Source organism: Dasypus novemcinctus, chromosome 15, assembly GCF_030445035.2.
Source record: "Dasypus novemcinctus isolate mDasNov1 chromosome 15, mDasNov1.1.hap2, whole genome shotgun sequence".
NCBI lineage: Eukaryota > Metazoa > Chordata > Mammalia > Cingulata > Dasypodidae > Dasypus > Dasypus novemcinctus.
In genome coordinates, this window is record NC_080687.1 from 100771158 (window position 1) to 100782758 (window position 11601).

The window sequence follows — 11601 nt, forward strand, 5'->3', positions numbered from 1 at the left end:
CAGGGGGGCCAGGGACACGGGGGCCAGGGACACGGGGGCCAGGGACACGGAGGCCAGGGCCAGGGGGGCCAGGGACACGGGGGCCAGGGACACGGAGGCCAGGGACACGGGGGCCAGGGACACGGGGGCCAGGGACACGGAGGCCAGGGCCAGGGGGGCCAGGGACACGGAGGCCAGGGCCAGGGGGGCCAGGGACACGGAGGCCAGGGACACGGAGGCCAGGGACACGGGGGCCAGAGACACGGAGGCCAGGGACACGGGGGCCAGGGACACGGGGGCCAGGGACACGGAGGCCAGGGACACGGAGGCCAGGGACACGGGGGCCAGGGACACAGAGGCCAGGGACACGGGGGCCAGGGACACGGGGGCCAGGGACACGGAGGCCAGGGACACGGGGGCCAGGGACACGGAGGCCAGGGACACGGGGGCCAGGGACACGGGGGCCAGGGACACGGAGGCCAGGGACACGGGGGCCAGGGACACGGAGGCCAGGGACACGGGGGCCAGGGACACGGGGCCAGGAACATGGAGGCCAGGGACAGGGGGGCCAGGGACACGGGGGCCAGGGACATGGAGGCTCAGGCATCCGGAGCAGAAATTAAAAGGGCACAGGATGGTTTGCAAAAAACACCTGACACCCTTAGATGTGTATGAAATGACAACTGACAGCTGGACAAGAAATAAAAGAACAAAATAAAAAGGTGACGTTTACGGGAACTACAGCAGCTGATGGGTTCTGGGGCCGTGGAATGCGGGGGTGAACCATTCAACCACGCCCACAGCCCTGAGGCTGTCACGGTTACAGGGCAGTTTAAAAACTGGCCTTCACGGTCAGGCTCCGCTCCACCAGCACGTGCTTCCGAGGGCCCTCGAGACAGTGTGCTATGCAAAATCAACAGAGGAAGGAGCACTGGGGTGGTATATGCATTTTACATGTTTTATGCATGGAAGCTGTAAACCTACAGCTTCTCTAGTAAATAATAATAATAAACTATTTAAAAAAAAAAAAAGAGCATGACCCTTGGAAGCCCAAGATTTAGGTATATGGAAAATAAATGTAGCTGGGACAGTTCCCGCCCCAGCAATACTGGATGAGAGAAGACACTCAACATCGAATCCCCGCGGGCTCTGCTTAAAAGTGCTACCAGCGCCGCACAGCTGGGAGACGTTCTCAGCTTTACTGGGGAGGGTTTTATAGCCCAAAGGGGGATGATTGTGATACTGCAGATCACAGAAAATCTAGAGTTAAGATGGATTCGAGGCAATCTGGGAAAAACCCTGGAGGAAGGGCAGCTTTTGTGACGTGTCTTAGGGTCCTTTCGAGCCATCTGCACACGGATGGCCTCTCCTGTGAGCAGCAGCTGTTTCCATTCATTAGAAATGAGCAGATATGTAAGTCATTACTCAACGCTCATTTCACAGCTGGGTTTTGAATTTAGAGAACGGCAGAGCACAGCCAGCAAATCTGGCATGAAGGACTTAAAAGTCTTTGTGTGTAAAGGTGGTTGAAACTTGGAAACTCTTGCTACCTAATATCAGATTCAGCCCAAGAGCAGTGCTATCTAGAAAAGAAGGCTTCTTTGCAGGCTGATGAGGGAATAAACATGTACATTCGACTTTGTTTTGGGCTCTGAATTTGTGGGTGTCTGCATGCCCAAACATTTTCCGTTAATGTCAGTGGAAGCCCACGTCCTCAGAGGAACATGGTTCCTTCCTCTGCATCAGTGGGAAAAAAACCGTCAGATCCAGACTCAAGCTCTGCATGTCATTTCCACAGGAGACTTGGGCTCTGCAACGATAGCTCGCTTCCCTGCACTTTGTTGCCCCAGGCCTCCGTCGGTGTCATTTAACTATGTCGCAGCCACAAATCGGCCCTGAGAGCTGGCGGCGGGGCCTTCGGAGGGTTATTTCTGGCCTGCGCAGACCCCGCATGGGCCCGGGACCCTGTGGGCGCTTCCATCTGGAGGCGCAGCGTCTCGCCAGGAGAGAGGCCCTGCGGGGGCCTCAGGGAGGCTCGAACCCGCTGTTTTGTTTTTTAAAAATTTATTTTTATTTATTTCTGTCCCCTTCCTCCCACCCCGGTTGTCTGTTCTCTGTGTCTATTTGCTGCGTCTTCTTTGTCCGCTTCTGTTGTTGGCAGCGGCACGGAAATCTGTGTCTCTTTTGTTGCTGCATCATCTTGCTGCGTCAGCTCTCCATGTGTGTGGCGTCATTCCTGGGCAGGCTGCACTTTCTTTCGTGCTGGGTGGCTCTCCTTACGGGTGTACTCCTTGCGCGTGGGGCTCCCCTACATGGGGACACCCCTGCGTGGCGCGGCACTCCTTGCGCGCATCAGCACTGCGCATGGGCCAGCTCCACACGGGTCAAGGAGGCCCAGGGTTTGAACCGGGGACCTCCCATGTGGTAGGCGGACGCCCTAACCACTGGGCCAAGTCCGCTTCCCTCGAGCCCACTGTTAGAACCCATCTCGCTCCCGGCCTGACCTCGTGGGAGCCGGCAGAGGGAGGGCTCAGGCTGAGCGGAAACGCCTCGCAGCAAGGATGGGCGCTGGCTCCCACCTGAAGCCCAGCCTTTGGGCCGCACGGTTACGTGAAGAAAACAGGCCTTCCTTGGATTTTAAAGCGCTCCATCGTATCATCACGGCTAATGCTCGACCTAGAACCCAACCACCTGAGAAAAGTAGGCACTGCAGCACGGGGGGAGGGGAAGCTGCTTCAAGAAAGGGTGGGCCGGGGGTGGGCGTGGCTCAGTGGGTGTGCACAGCTTCCCGTGTACAAGGTCCCAGGTTCAATCCCCGGTACCTCCTCCAAAAGAAAGAAGCGTGGGGGCTGTGGGGCTTGATTTGGAAGTTTCCAGATCCGGCTGGAACTCGGCAGTCAACAGGCGTCTCCCGGCCAGCGGGTGTGCGGCCAGGGGGAAGGCGGTGACTGCGCAGGTGTACAGGCGGTCTCCTTGTGCCGCGGTGGGAGAGGGCTCCGCCCACTGCCCTGCCACCCGGCCCTGGAGGCAGAGTGAGCGGAGCTTGCTGTGCACGCGTGGGGGGCATTTGGGGAAAGTGGCACACCAAGTGAATCTTATTTTAAGCACATCAAGGGAATTGGATCCTCAAAGGGATTCTTTGAATCCTTGTGTGAACCGCAGGCTTTCACACGCTGCGTTTCCATAAAAGCGCCATGCACCCAAGGCCGGGGAATCCCAGATCCAAGGGCAGTGCCGTGTGCCCCCACCACTCCGCTGCGGCAGTGGTCCCGCCCTGTCCTGAAGACAATGGCCCGTGGTCCGAGGGGCCGCGCAGGTGCCACCCCAGGGCATCCAGTTCCAATGTGAGTGACCGACAGTCTGGCTTGCCTAGGTATTTAACTCGTTTTCACAACCAGGATGTGTGCCCTTGACTGCGTCCTCTCCAGCCTCTTCTGCTTTCTCCCCGTGCAGGAATGGTGTTTTTGGACGCAGCCCCATACAGCCCCTCATTTCTTTATATTTTCTGGCAGGCGGGATGGTCGGTACCTTAAAGGTGAATTGTAACTGTTAGTTGTTTGTAGTTCTTGTAGAAATCTAACTTGCAGGCACCGAGGACTGGAATGCATCTTTTCACTGTCTGCTGCTCCGAGGGGAGTCCAACGGCTTCCTCCAGAGCCCACGTCTGGGACAGAGCCATGTGGGAAGATGATGGCTGGCTGTGGAGACACCGGCTGTTCCAGATGCGGGGCGTCAGCCAGCCGTGCGTCTTCGCAGCGGCTTCCTTCCTGCCATCCCAGGCGCACGCACTAAGCTGTGCCTTTGATCTCACGATAGCTGCTGCTGCAGAGCCACCAGCTGACACCAGCGGATGTAACCACAGCCTTCGCTAAGCGTCTTTTTAAAGTCTCCTCTGTAGGGCAGGAGAGTCGGCATCTGGTGGACACGTGCTTGATTTTAGCAGTCTTATTTCCATTTTCAAGGATAGCTCCTGGTTCTAGCAGAGAAGTGATTGGCTGTGGGCATAATCAGCGGTTAAACGGGGGGCTTCTCTCTCAAGCTTGGGTCAACCTAGGGAGCCGGTTTGCTCCTGCGTTTTCCTGACCTCTGTTTAAACAGCAAAAGCAACTGAAGAAGGAATAGCAAGGGCCGTGCAGAACCTGGCAAGTGCATTTCCAAAATCCCCGGCCACAGAAATGATGTGTCCTGCCGCAGTAACCTTAGATCCTCTTAGGTTTAACCACGACCCTTCCCAACCAGCCAAGGCCACTTCAAAGCTTCCTGTGCCCAAAGCCAGAAAACACAAGCATCTGATTCCCAAAAGCGGTTTCTTACAAACTAAGCCCAAGGAAAACAGAGCCACGAGGGCCCAGGATGAAACTTCATCTGGACCCGCATTTGGTTTCTTTGTTCCCCTCCCCTCTGGGGCCTTCAAAAGATGCCGGGCCGAGGAGTCGGACTTGGCCCAGTGGTGAGGGCGTCCGTCTACCACATGGGAGGTCCACGGTTCAAGCCCCGGGCCTCCTTGACCCGTGTGGAGCTGGCCCATGCGCAGTGCTGATGCGCGCAAGGAGTGCCCTGCCACACAGGGGTGTACCCCGCGTAGGGGAGCTCCACGCGCAAGGAGTGCACCCTGTAAGGAGAGCCGCCCAGCGCAAAAGAAAGTGCAGCCTGCCCAGGAATGGCACCGCACACACGGAGAGCTGACACAGCAAGATGATACAACAAAAAGAGACGCTGTGCCACTGACAACAAAATAAGCAGACAAAGAAGATGCAGCAAATAGACACAGAGAACAGACAACCGGGGTGGGGGGGGAGGGGAGAGAAAAAATAAATAAATCTTTAAAAAAAAAAAAAAGATGCTGGGCCGAGCTTTCTTTGGTTTTGGCCTGGACAGCGAAGGGACATGGTAAAGATGCCGTTCTCCCGTGCGGTCAGTCCCCACGAGCTCGCTCTGCCCCGGGAGCTGATGGCTGGCTGGGGGCGCTCCTCTGGGGCCCGTGTGCCCGTGTTTTCTCCCTCTCCTGACGCTGTCTGGGGGCATGAGCACACGCTGGCCTCCCTCCAATGCCCACCCGCCCGCAGGGTCCACTCCCAGGAGAGCCCAGAGGTGCTCCGCGGGGTGGGCCGCCGTTCCCTGGACCCCAGCATTCAGGCATGGTCCATGGGTCCAGGCCATCGAGACGCCCGGATGAGGGCCTGGTGCGAGTCGTAATTACCTCTGCCGCCGGCTCGTGCTCTACCACTTTGGCACCAAGCCGCCAAGCGGCTCCTTCCTGTGCACTTGTAACTCCGGAGAGCAAACTTGTCCTCTAGTTGAGCCAGCCCCGCGGGAACATATTTTAATGAACAAACCAGGGTCCTCGTTGTTGATATTTTAAAAACTTTTCTCTCCTAAAGCCAAATTAAGTTTTTGTGCTCATCACAGGGAGGTAATAACGGGGTCTGAAACCTTTAGAGCCGAAGCAGACGGGTTGGTAGAAGCGGGGACACACGCGTTTCCACCGGCGTGTCCGCCGTTTATCCGGCCGCTCAGAACGCGGGCCCCTGGGTCCCAGCACCGCGGCAGGACGCACCAAAGACATGACAGGGCTCATTTTGTTGAGCAGAGAACCAGGGAGGAGCAAGCGGATGCTTCCGGCATTGCCAGAAGAACGAGGATCGCGGCCTCCTCGGGTGTGCGTCGTGACCAGCTCTGAGCAAATAGAACAGGAAATACCGGCGCGCAGCTTGCTTGGCGCCGTGCGACACGTGCGCGTGCACGCAGGTGTGCTCGGGCGAGCTGGCCATCGACCCGGGGCTCTCAGAGCACCAAGGGGCTCTAATCATCACCACCCCAGGACTTTCCAGAGCCAGTGAGGGTCCGGGATCCCCCAATTGCTGAGTCATGATATAAAATGTACCTGTTGGGAAGCGGACTTGGCCCAGTGGATAGGGCGTCCGTCTACCACATGGGAGGTCCACAGTTCAAACCCCGGGCCTCCCTGACCCGTGTGGAGCTGGCCCATGCGCAGTGCTGATGCGCGCAAGGAGTGCCCTGCCACGCAGGGGTGTACCCTGCGTAGGGGAGCCCCACGCGCAAGGAGTGCGCCCCGTAAGGAGAGCCGCCCAGCGCGAAAGAAAGTGCAGCCTGCCCAGGAATGGTGCCGCGCACATGGAGAGCTAATGCAGCAAGATGACGCAACAAAACAAGACAGATTCGGAGCGCCGCTGACAAGTATCCAAGCGGACACAGAAGAACACACAGAGAATGGACACAGAGAGCAGACAAATAAGGGGAAGGGAAGGGGAGAGAAATTTTAAAAAATAAAATAAAAATAAAAAATAAAACGTACTTGTTGCCAGATCTGTATTAAAAGAAAACGTGAGGGGAGCGGATGTAGCTCAGTGGTTGAGTGCCTGCTTCCCATGTACAAGGTCCTGCGTTTGAAAACTGGTATCTCCAAAAGAAAAAAGAAAAAGAAAAAATTTGGAAAAGGCTGGCGTGGTGGCTGTGGCTGACCGCTGCTCGGCCTCCCCTCCCGTGCCTCCCTTCTTGGGGATGATTGCTGCTCATATGGCCACTGCATAAATTCACACTTATTCTATATCAAGTGTGCCTAGTGCCCTGGAAAGCCAGTTGAGAGGTATAAGCTTTGGATATTCAGGAAGGATGCAAGCCAAATGTGTTAATTAAAGTTTACCTGGAATGTGGGGGGTTTGGGGTAAAAGCTTACCTGGAATGTGGGGGATATGTGCTAATTCAAGCTCACCTGGAGGATATAACCTATCTAATACTCAGGTAAGACACTTGAAGAAACTAACAAAAAGCCCTTGTGCATACAAGCGCCGTTTGACCCCCACTCCTACATCCTCTGTATAAAAGGGGCCCCAAATCCTATTTAGGCTCTGGTTTTTACTAGGACAGGAGTCCGCCGAGGCTGGCTGGTTTTTTCAGCGCTACCGCAGAGAGTGTTTGTTTTGCGCCAGGCACCGTGCTAACTCGCTGGCCCTCTGGAACTCGCTGAGAGTTCCCAGCACCCTTTGGGGGCACAAACTTGTATCAGGAAGGAACAAAATCAGCTCTGGCTAATTTCAGGCACCGGGCCTTACCCTCCGCCAAGACGACACATGCCGGGTGGAGAATGTCCCTGAGGAAGAGGGCTGGGGCCCTCTAAGGAGGAAGGTCTGCTGGGTGACGAAGACCTAGGTGCACGGTCAGCTCCGGGGCCGGCGGAGGAGCCCGGGGCCTGGGGTCCGCTTTCCCCGCAGCTCACGCCGCGCCAGCCGCAGAGCCGGCGTCTCACCTCGGCCCGCCTGGCCTCGGGCCCCCTGCTCTGCCACTCTGCTCCAGTCACTGGTTTCTCCTCCTCCCTAAACCCTCCACCCTTGGCCTTTGTCACACCTCAGCCCTCTGAGGAGGCCCCTTCCCGCCCCTCTCTCACAGCAGGTCCGGCGTCCCCTCTTCCAGGAAGCCCTCCCTGCTTGGCAGCTGTGTGTCTTAACTCTTGGGGAACCCGGGTGGGCAGGGCAAGTGGGAGCGCTCTCCCAGCATAGGAGAGAACCCCACCTCCTCCGATTTGAGCGGCGATGCAGTGTGGTGGAGATGAGGGGTCAGAGCAGCGTGGACCAAAGTGCAGCTCGTCTCCTTACAGACAGCAGCCCTGGACGACATGGACTTCTGAGCCTCAGTTTCTCATCTGTGGACCAGGAATAACATATACACCTTGTAGGTTCTTTTCTGAGCATCACATGAAACCAGACATGCAAAGCACTGAACTAGCCGCTTTACTTAGGTTCCCTTGTTTTCTCATTGCAATGACTTTTTTTAAGAGATTCATTTATTGATTTTCCCCCCTTCCTCTCCTCCCGCCCTGCTGTTTTTGCTGTCTGTGTTGTCTTCTCTTCCCTTTCTCTCCTCTAGGATTCACTGGGGTTCAATCCTGGAGACCTCTGATGGGGAGAGAGGTTCCCTGTCAATTGTGCCACCTCAGTTCCTGTTTCTGCTGCGCTTCACCTTGACGCTCCCCTTGTCTCTCTTTTGATGCATCATCATCTTGCTGCGTGACTCACTTGTGCGGGCACTGGCTCACCACGAGGACTCTCGTGTGGGCACTGGCTCACTGTGCAGGCGAGCTGTCTCTTCTTCTTTTTCACCAGGAGGCCCCAGGGATCGAACCCAGGTCCTCCCCTATGGTAGACGGAAGCTCTACCACCTGAGCCACATCTGCTGCCCAGTAATAACTTTTTGCTGTAGAGAATCAGAGACTACAGATAAGCACAGAGAAGAAAACAAAAGTCACCTGCAAATCCCACAACCCAGAGCCAATCCCTGTTAACCTCTCTTGGCCTGACGGATGGGTTCTGCCCTCCCATGCAAACACTCACTGAATATGTCTCGCACGAGTTGCTGGGCGGATCCGTTGGGGTGATGTGATTACATGTTAGCCCAGTGCCAGGCGCGCCTTTTGCACAGCATCCGTTCCAAGGTCACTGGCACCTCTGCGCGTAGAACTCCAGTGTGCACACCGTCAGCCCTCACCCGTCGGTTCATCCCCGGGACACTTGCACGGCGTTTCCTTGTCAACTGTAACCCACGCGGACTCGGCTCTTACCCCAGCCGCGCTGCCCCGGGTTTGGAAGCCAGGTGGGCCTCTCCTGAGTCCTGCCTTGCCCTTCGCTCACGCTCAGAATCACCCCATGCTCTCTGTTGTCCAAAGAGTCTTTCCAAAGACTGGCTGTCCCTGAGCTGAGGATGCCGTGAGGGTGGCTGGGAGCAGGCACGCCTGGGATCTGGGAGAAGACGGCTGAGCAGGCCAGGTTTTGAAGAAATTCAGAGGTCAGCCTTGCTGGCCCAAGAGAAGGCAGGAAACGGGGCATCTGTCCAGAGGAGGGGGCTTCTCCCTCCGTGGCGTTTTCAGAGGAGACAAGGCACCCCGGGCTGGTCAGAGCTGGGTAGTGAGGATGGTCCTTCGCAGGATAAAATGGGAGCAGGACTGGAAGGCGCGTGGGTTCTGCGGCGCAGCATGGAGCGGAGCCGCCCTGCGCGTCCGGAGGGTCGTTTCCCCAGGGGTGATGAGCCGTGGTGTCCCTCAGAGGACAAGCGCCCGGGCGCTCCACTTAACAAGCACGATGGCGCGGAAGCAGCGCCTGGCCCCTGGGGACGCCAGGAGCCGGGAGATGGGGAGTGCGTTAATGCCCAAGAGAGGAGACGAGCAGGCTGGGCGGGCGGCAGGGTGCAGCGCGCCCGAGTCAGCCATGGGGGCGCGGGGAGCCTGGGGGCGTATGCTGGGGGCCCCCCAAGTTAGGGCCTTGCCACGTCCTCCAGCCTCCAGGCCACCTGTCGGGTTTTCAAAAACTTTTTATTTTGAAATAATTTCAAACTTAGAAGATAGTTATAAAAATAATACAAACCTCATACAGAGGACTCAACAAAGCCCCAAGCCCCCAGAAATCCACATCCACCGGTTTTAACTTTTTGTGACCTTTGCCATATCATTCATTCTCTATCTATCTATCTATCTATCTATCTATCTATCTATCTATCTATCTATCTATCTATCTATCTATCTATCCATCTCTTACATCTGTCTATCTAGCATCTTTCTACCTGTTTTTATCAATCTATCCATCTACCATCATCTATCATTTATCTAATTACCTATCTTTTCTATCAATCTGTCCATTTATCTATCATCTATCATCTAATATCTACCTATCATCTAGCACCTATCTCTTTTATCAATTTATCCATCTATCATCATCTATCATTTATCTATCATCTAATGATCTATCTACCTACCTATCTACCTACCTACCTTCCTAACTACCTGTCTAGTTTTGGAACATTTTTTTTTAAGATTTACTTATTTATTTATTCCCCACCACCACCACTCCCTGGACTTCAGACTCCCAGGCATCTGCTCTTTAAGCTTGTATTCATCTAGTATATGCTGGAGCTTTCTTTCCTTGAATGCCAGGAGCTAACAACAAAGAAAGAAAAATATAAGAAGGAAAAAGGAAAACACCTTTCGGGTCTTTGCAGATCAAGCCCCCGAGTGCTCTCCTTCAGGGCTTATCCATACGATGAGCTTGGAGAACAGCTCCAGGTCAAAGCGTAGGGGCCTTCCTGGCCCTGCTCTTGCCTTGGGTAAGTGCGCTTGGCCCCAGGAATTCCCCTGCTTACAGGAGTACCAATGTCCCCCCTTCCCTAGGAGGCAGTCTCGGCCGGCTCTCCCCGAACGTGCCCTGCAGCCAGCCCGCCTCACCCGGCTGCACACTTTCCACTCCGACTGCCTCCGTGAGCTCCGCCACCGCCTTCGAACAGGGCAGGCTCTGGGACGGTGAGCCCCTCGGGCCTGAGGCCGGCGCGCAGGCCCCTGCATGGGAGAGGTGCCGTGGCCCCCCCGCCCAGGGCGAGCCAGCCATCGAGGGCCAGGGGACCCCACTGCTTTCCAGGGGCCTTTTCCTGGCTTCGGTGCTTGCCTCGTTACTGCCGTCCTTTGGCAGCTTTCTGGAGCTTTCGGAAAGCTGTGGCCGCCGGTTCTTGCCTGGCTGTCCTTGGCCTCTGTGCGGCGGAGCCCCCGGCGTCTCGCTGTGCCCTCTGGGTCGGGCAGGGCCCACGTGTCCATCGCGCAATGCCATGTGTGGGTGGAGTTGTGCTAGGGCAATGGAAGGGAGCCTCGGTTCCCCTTCAGACGGAGACCTGGTGGGTGGTGCTGGAGGCCGGGCAGACGTTCTTTGGGACCTTTGGGACCCCAGGGCAGCAGGAAGGCCCTGCCAGGCGCAGCAAGTGAGGAAAGCTCAGGGCTTGGGGAGAGGAGAGGGTGGGGACGGGGTCTCCAGGGGGCTTCCTCCCAGCGCACAGCCGCGGGCTCCCGCGCCGCCCGCCCTGGTTTCCTCCCACCCAGCGTCGGCGGTGGGGAAGGCTGGGGCGCCAAGCGACGCAGTGCAGGGGCCCCGGGGTCCACACACGCACGCGTGCCCCGCAGCCTCACCGAGGGCCCGGCCCCGCTGCGCTCTGCCTCGGCTCGCACAGGAGGAGGAGCGCGCAGGAGCCGGCGCTGGCCAGGGCTGTGGAGCCTCCCGGCACCGCCTCCCGTCTCAGGCCCGCTGCCTCCACGCAGGCGTTGGCTGACGTTTCTTGAGCATCGTCTACACTGGCTTTCCCACCCCTTGCCTCCCATCCGCGCCTCTAAAATCCGGCTTCCGCCCATCGCTCTGCTCATCAAGGTCACCAATGGCCTCCCGGTTCCCAAGCCCCAAAGGTCACTTTCTGTCCTTTTCTCACTACGGCCCCAGGTCCTGTGGCGAGAGGATCATACACAGATAAGGACTGTACAGTGTGCCGAGGGACCGGCAGTGGTGCAGAGAGCGCCCAGGAAAGGGAGAAGGCGGCTCCTAAGCCTACCGCGAGGCCAGGAGCCCTTCCTGAGGAGGCCACGGCCCTCTGGACGCTCGAGAGGTCAGGGCGGGAGCAGGGGCGCCCGGGCACGCAGGCAGCGCGAGCGGCGGGCAGGAGTGCCCACACGGCACAGGGCGCCGGGCCCCGCTCGCCGGGCGGAGAGGCTCAGGTGCAGAATGGCTCAGCAGGCGGCCAGCGCTGGGCGAAGACAGACCTGTCTTTGTACTCCTGTCACCAGATTTTGTCTAGGGTCTTGGC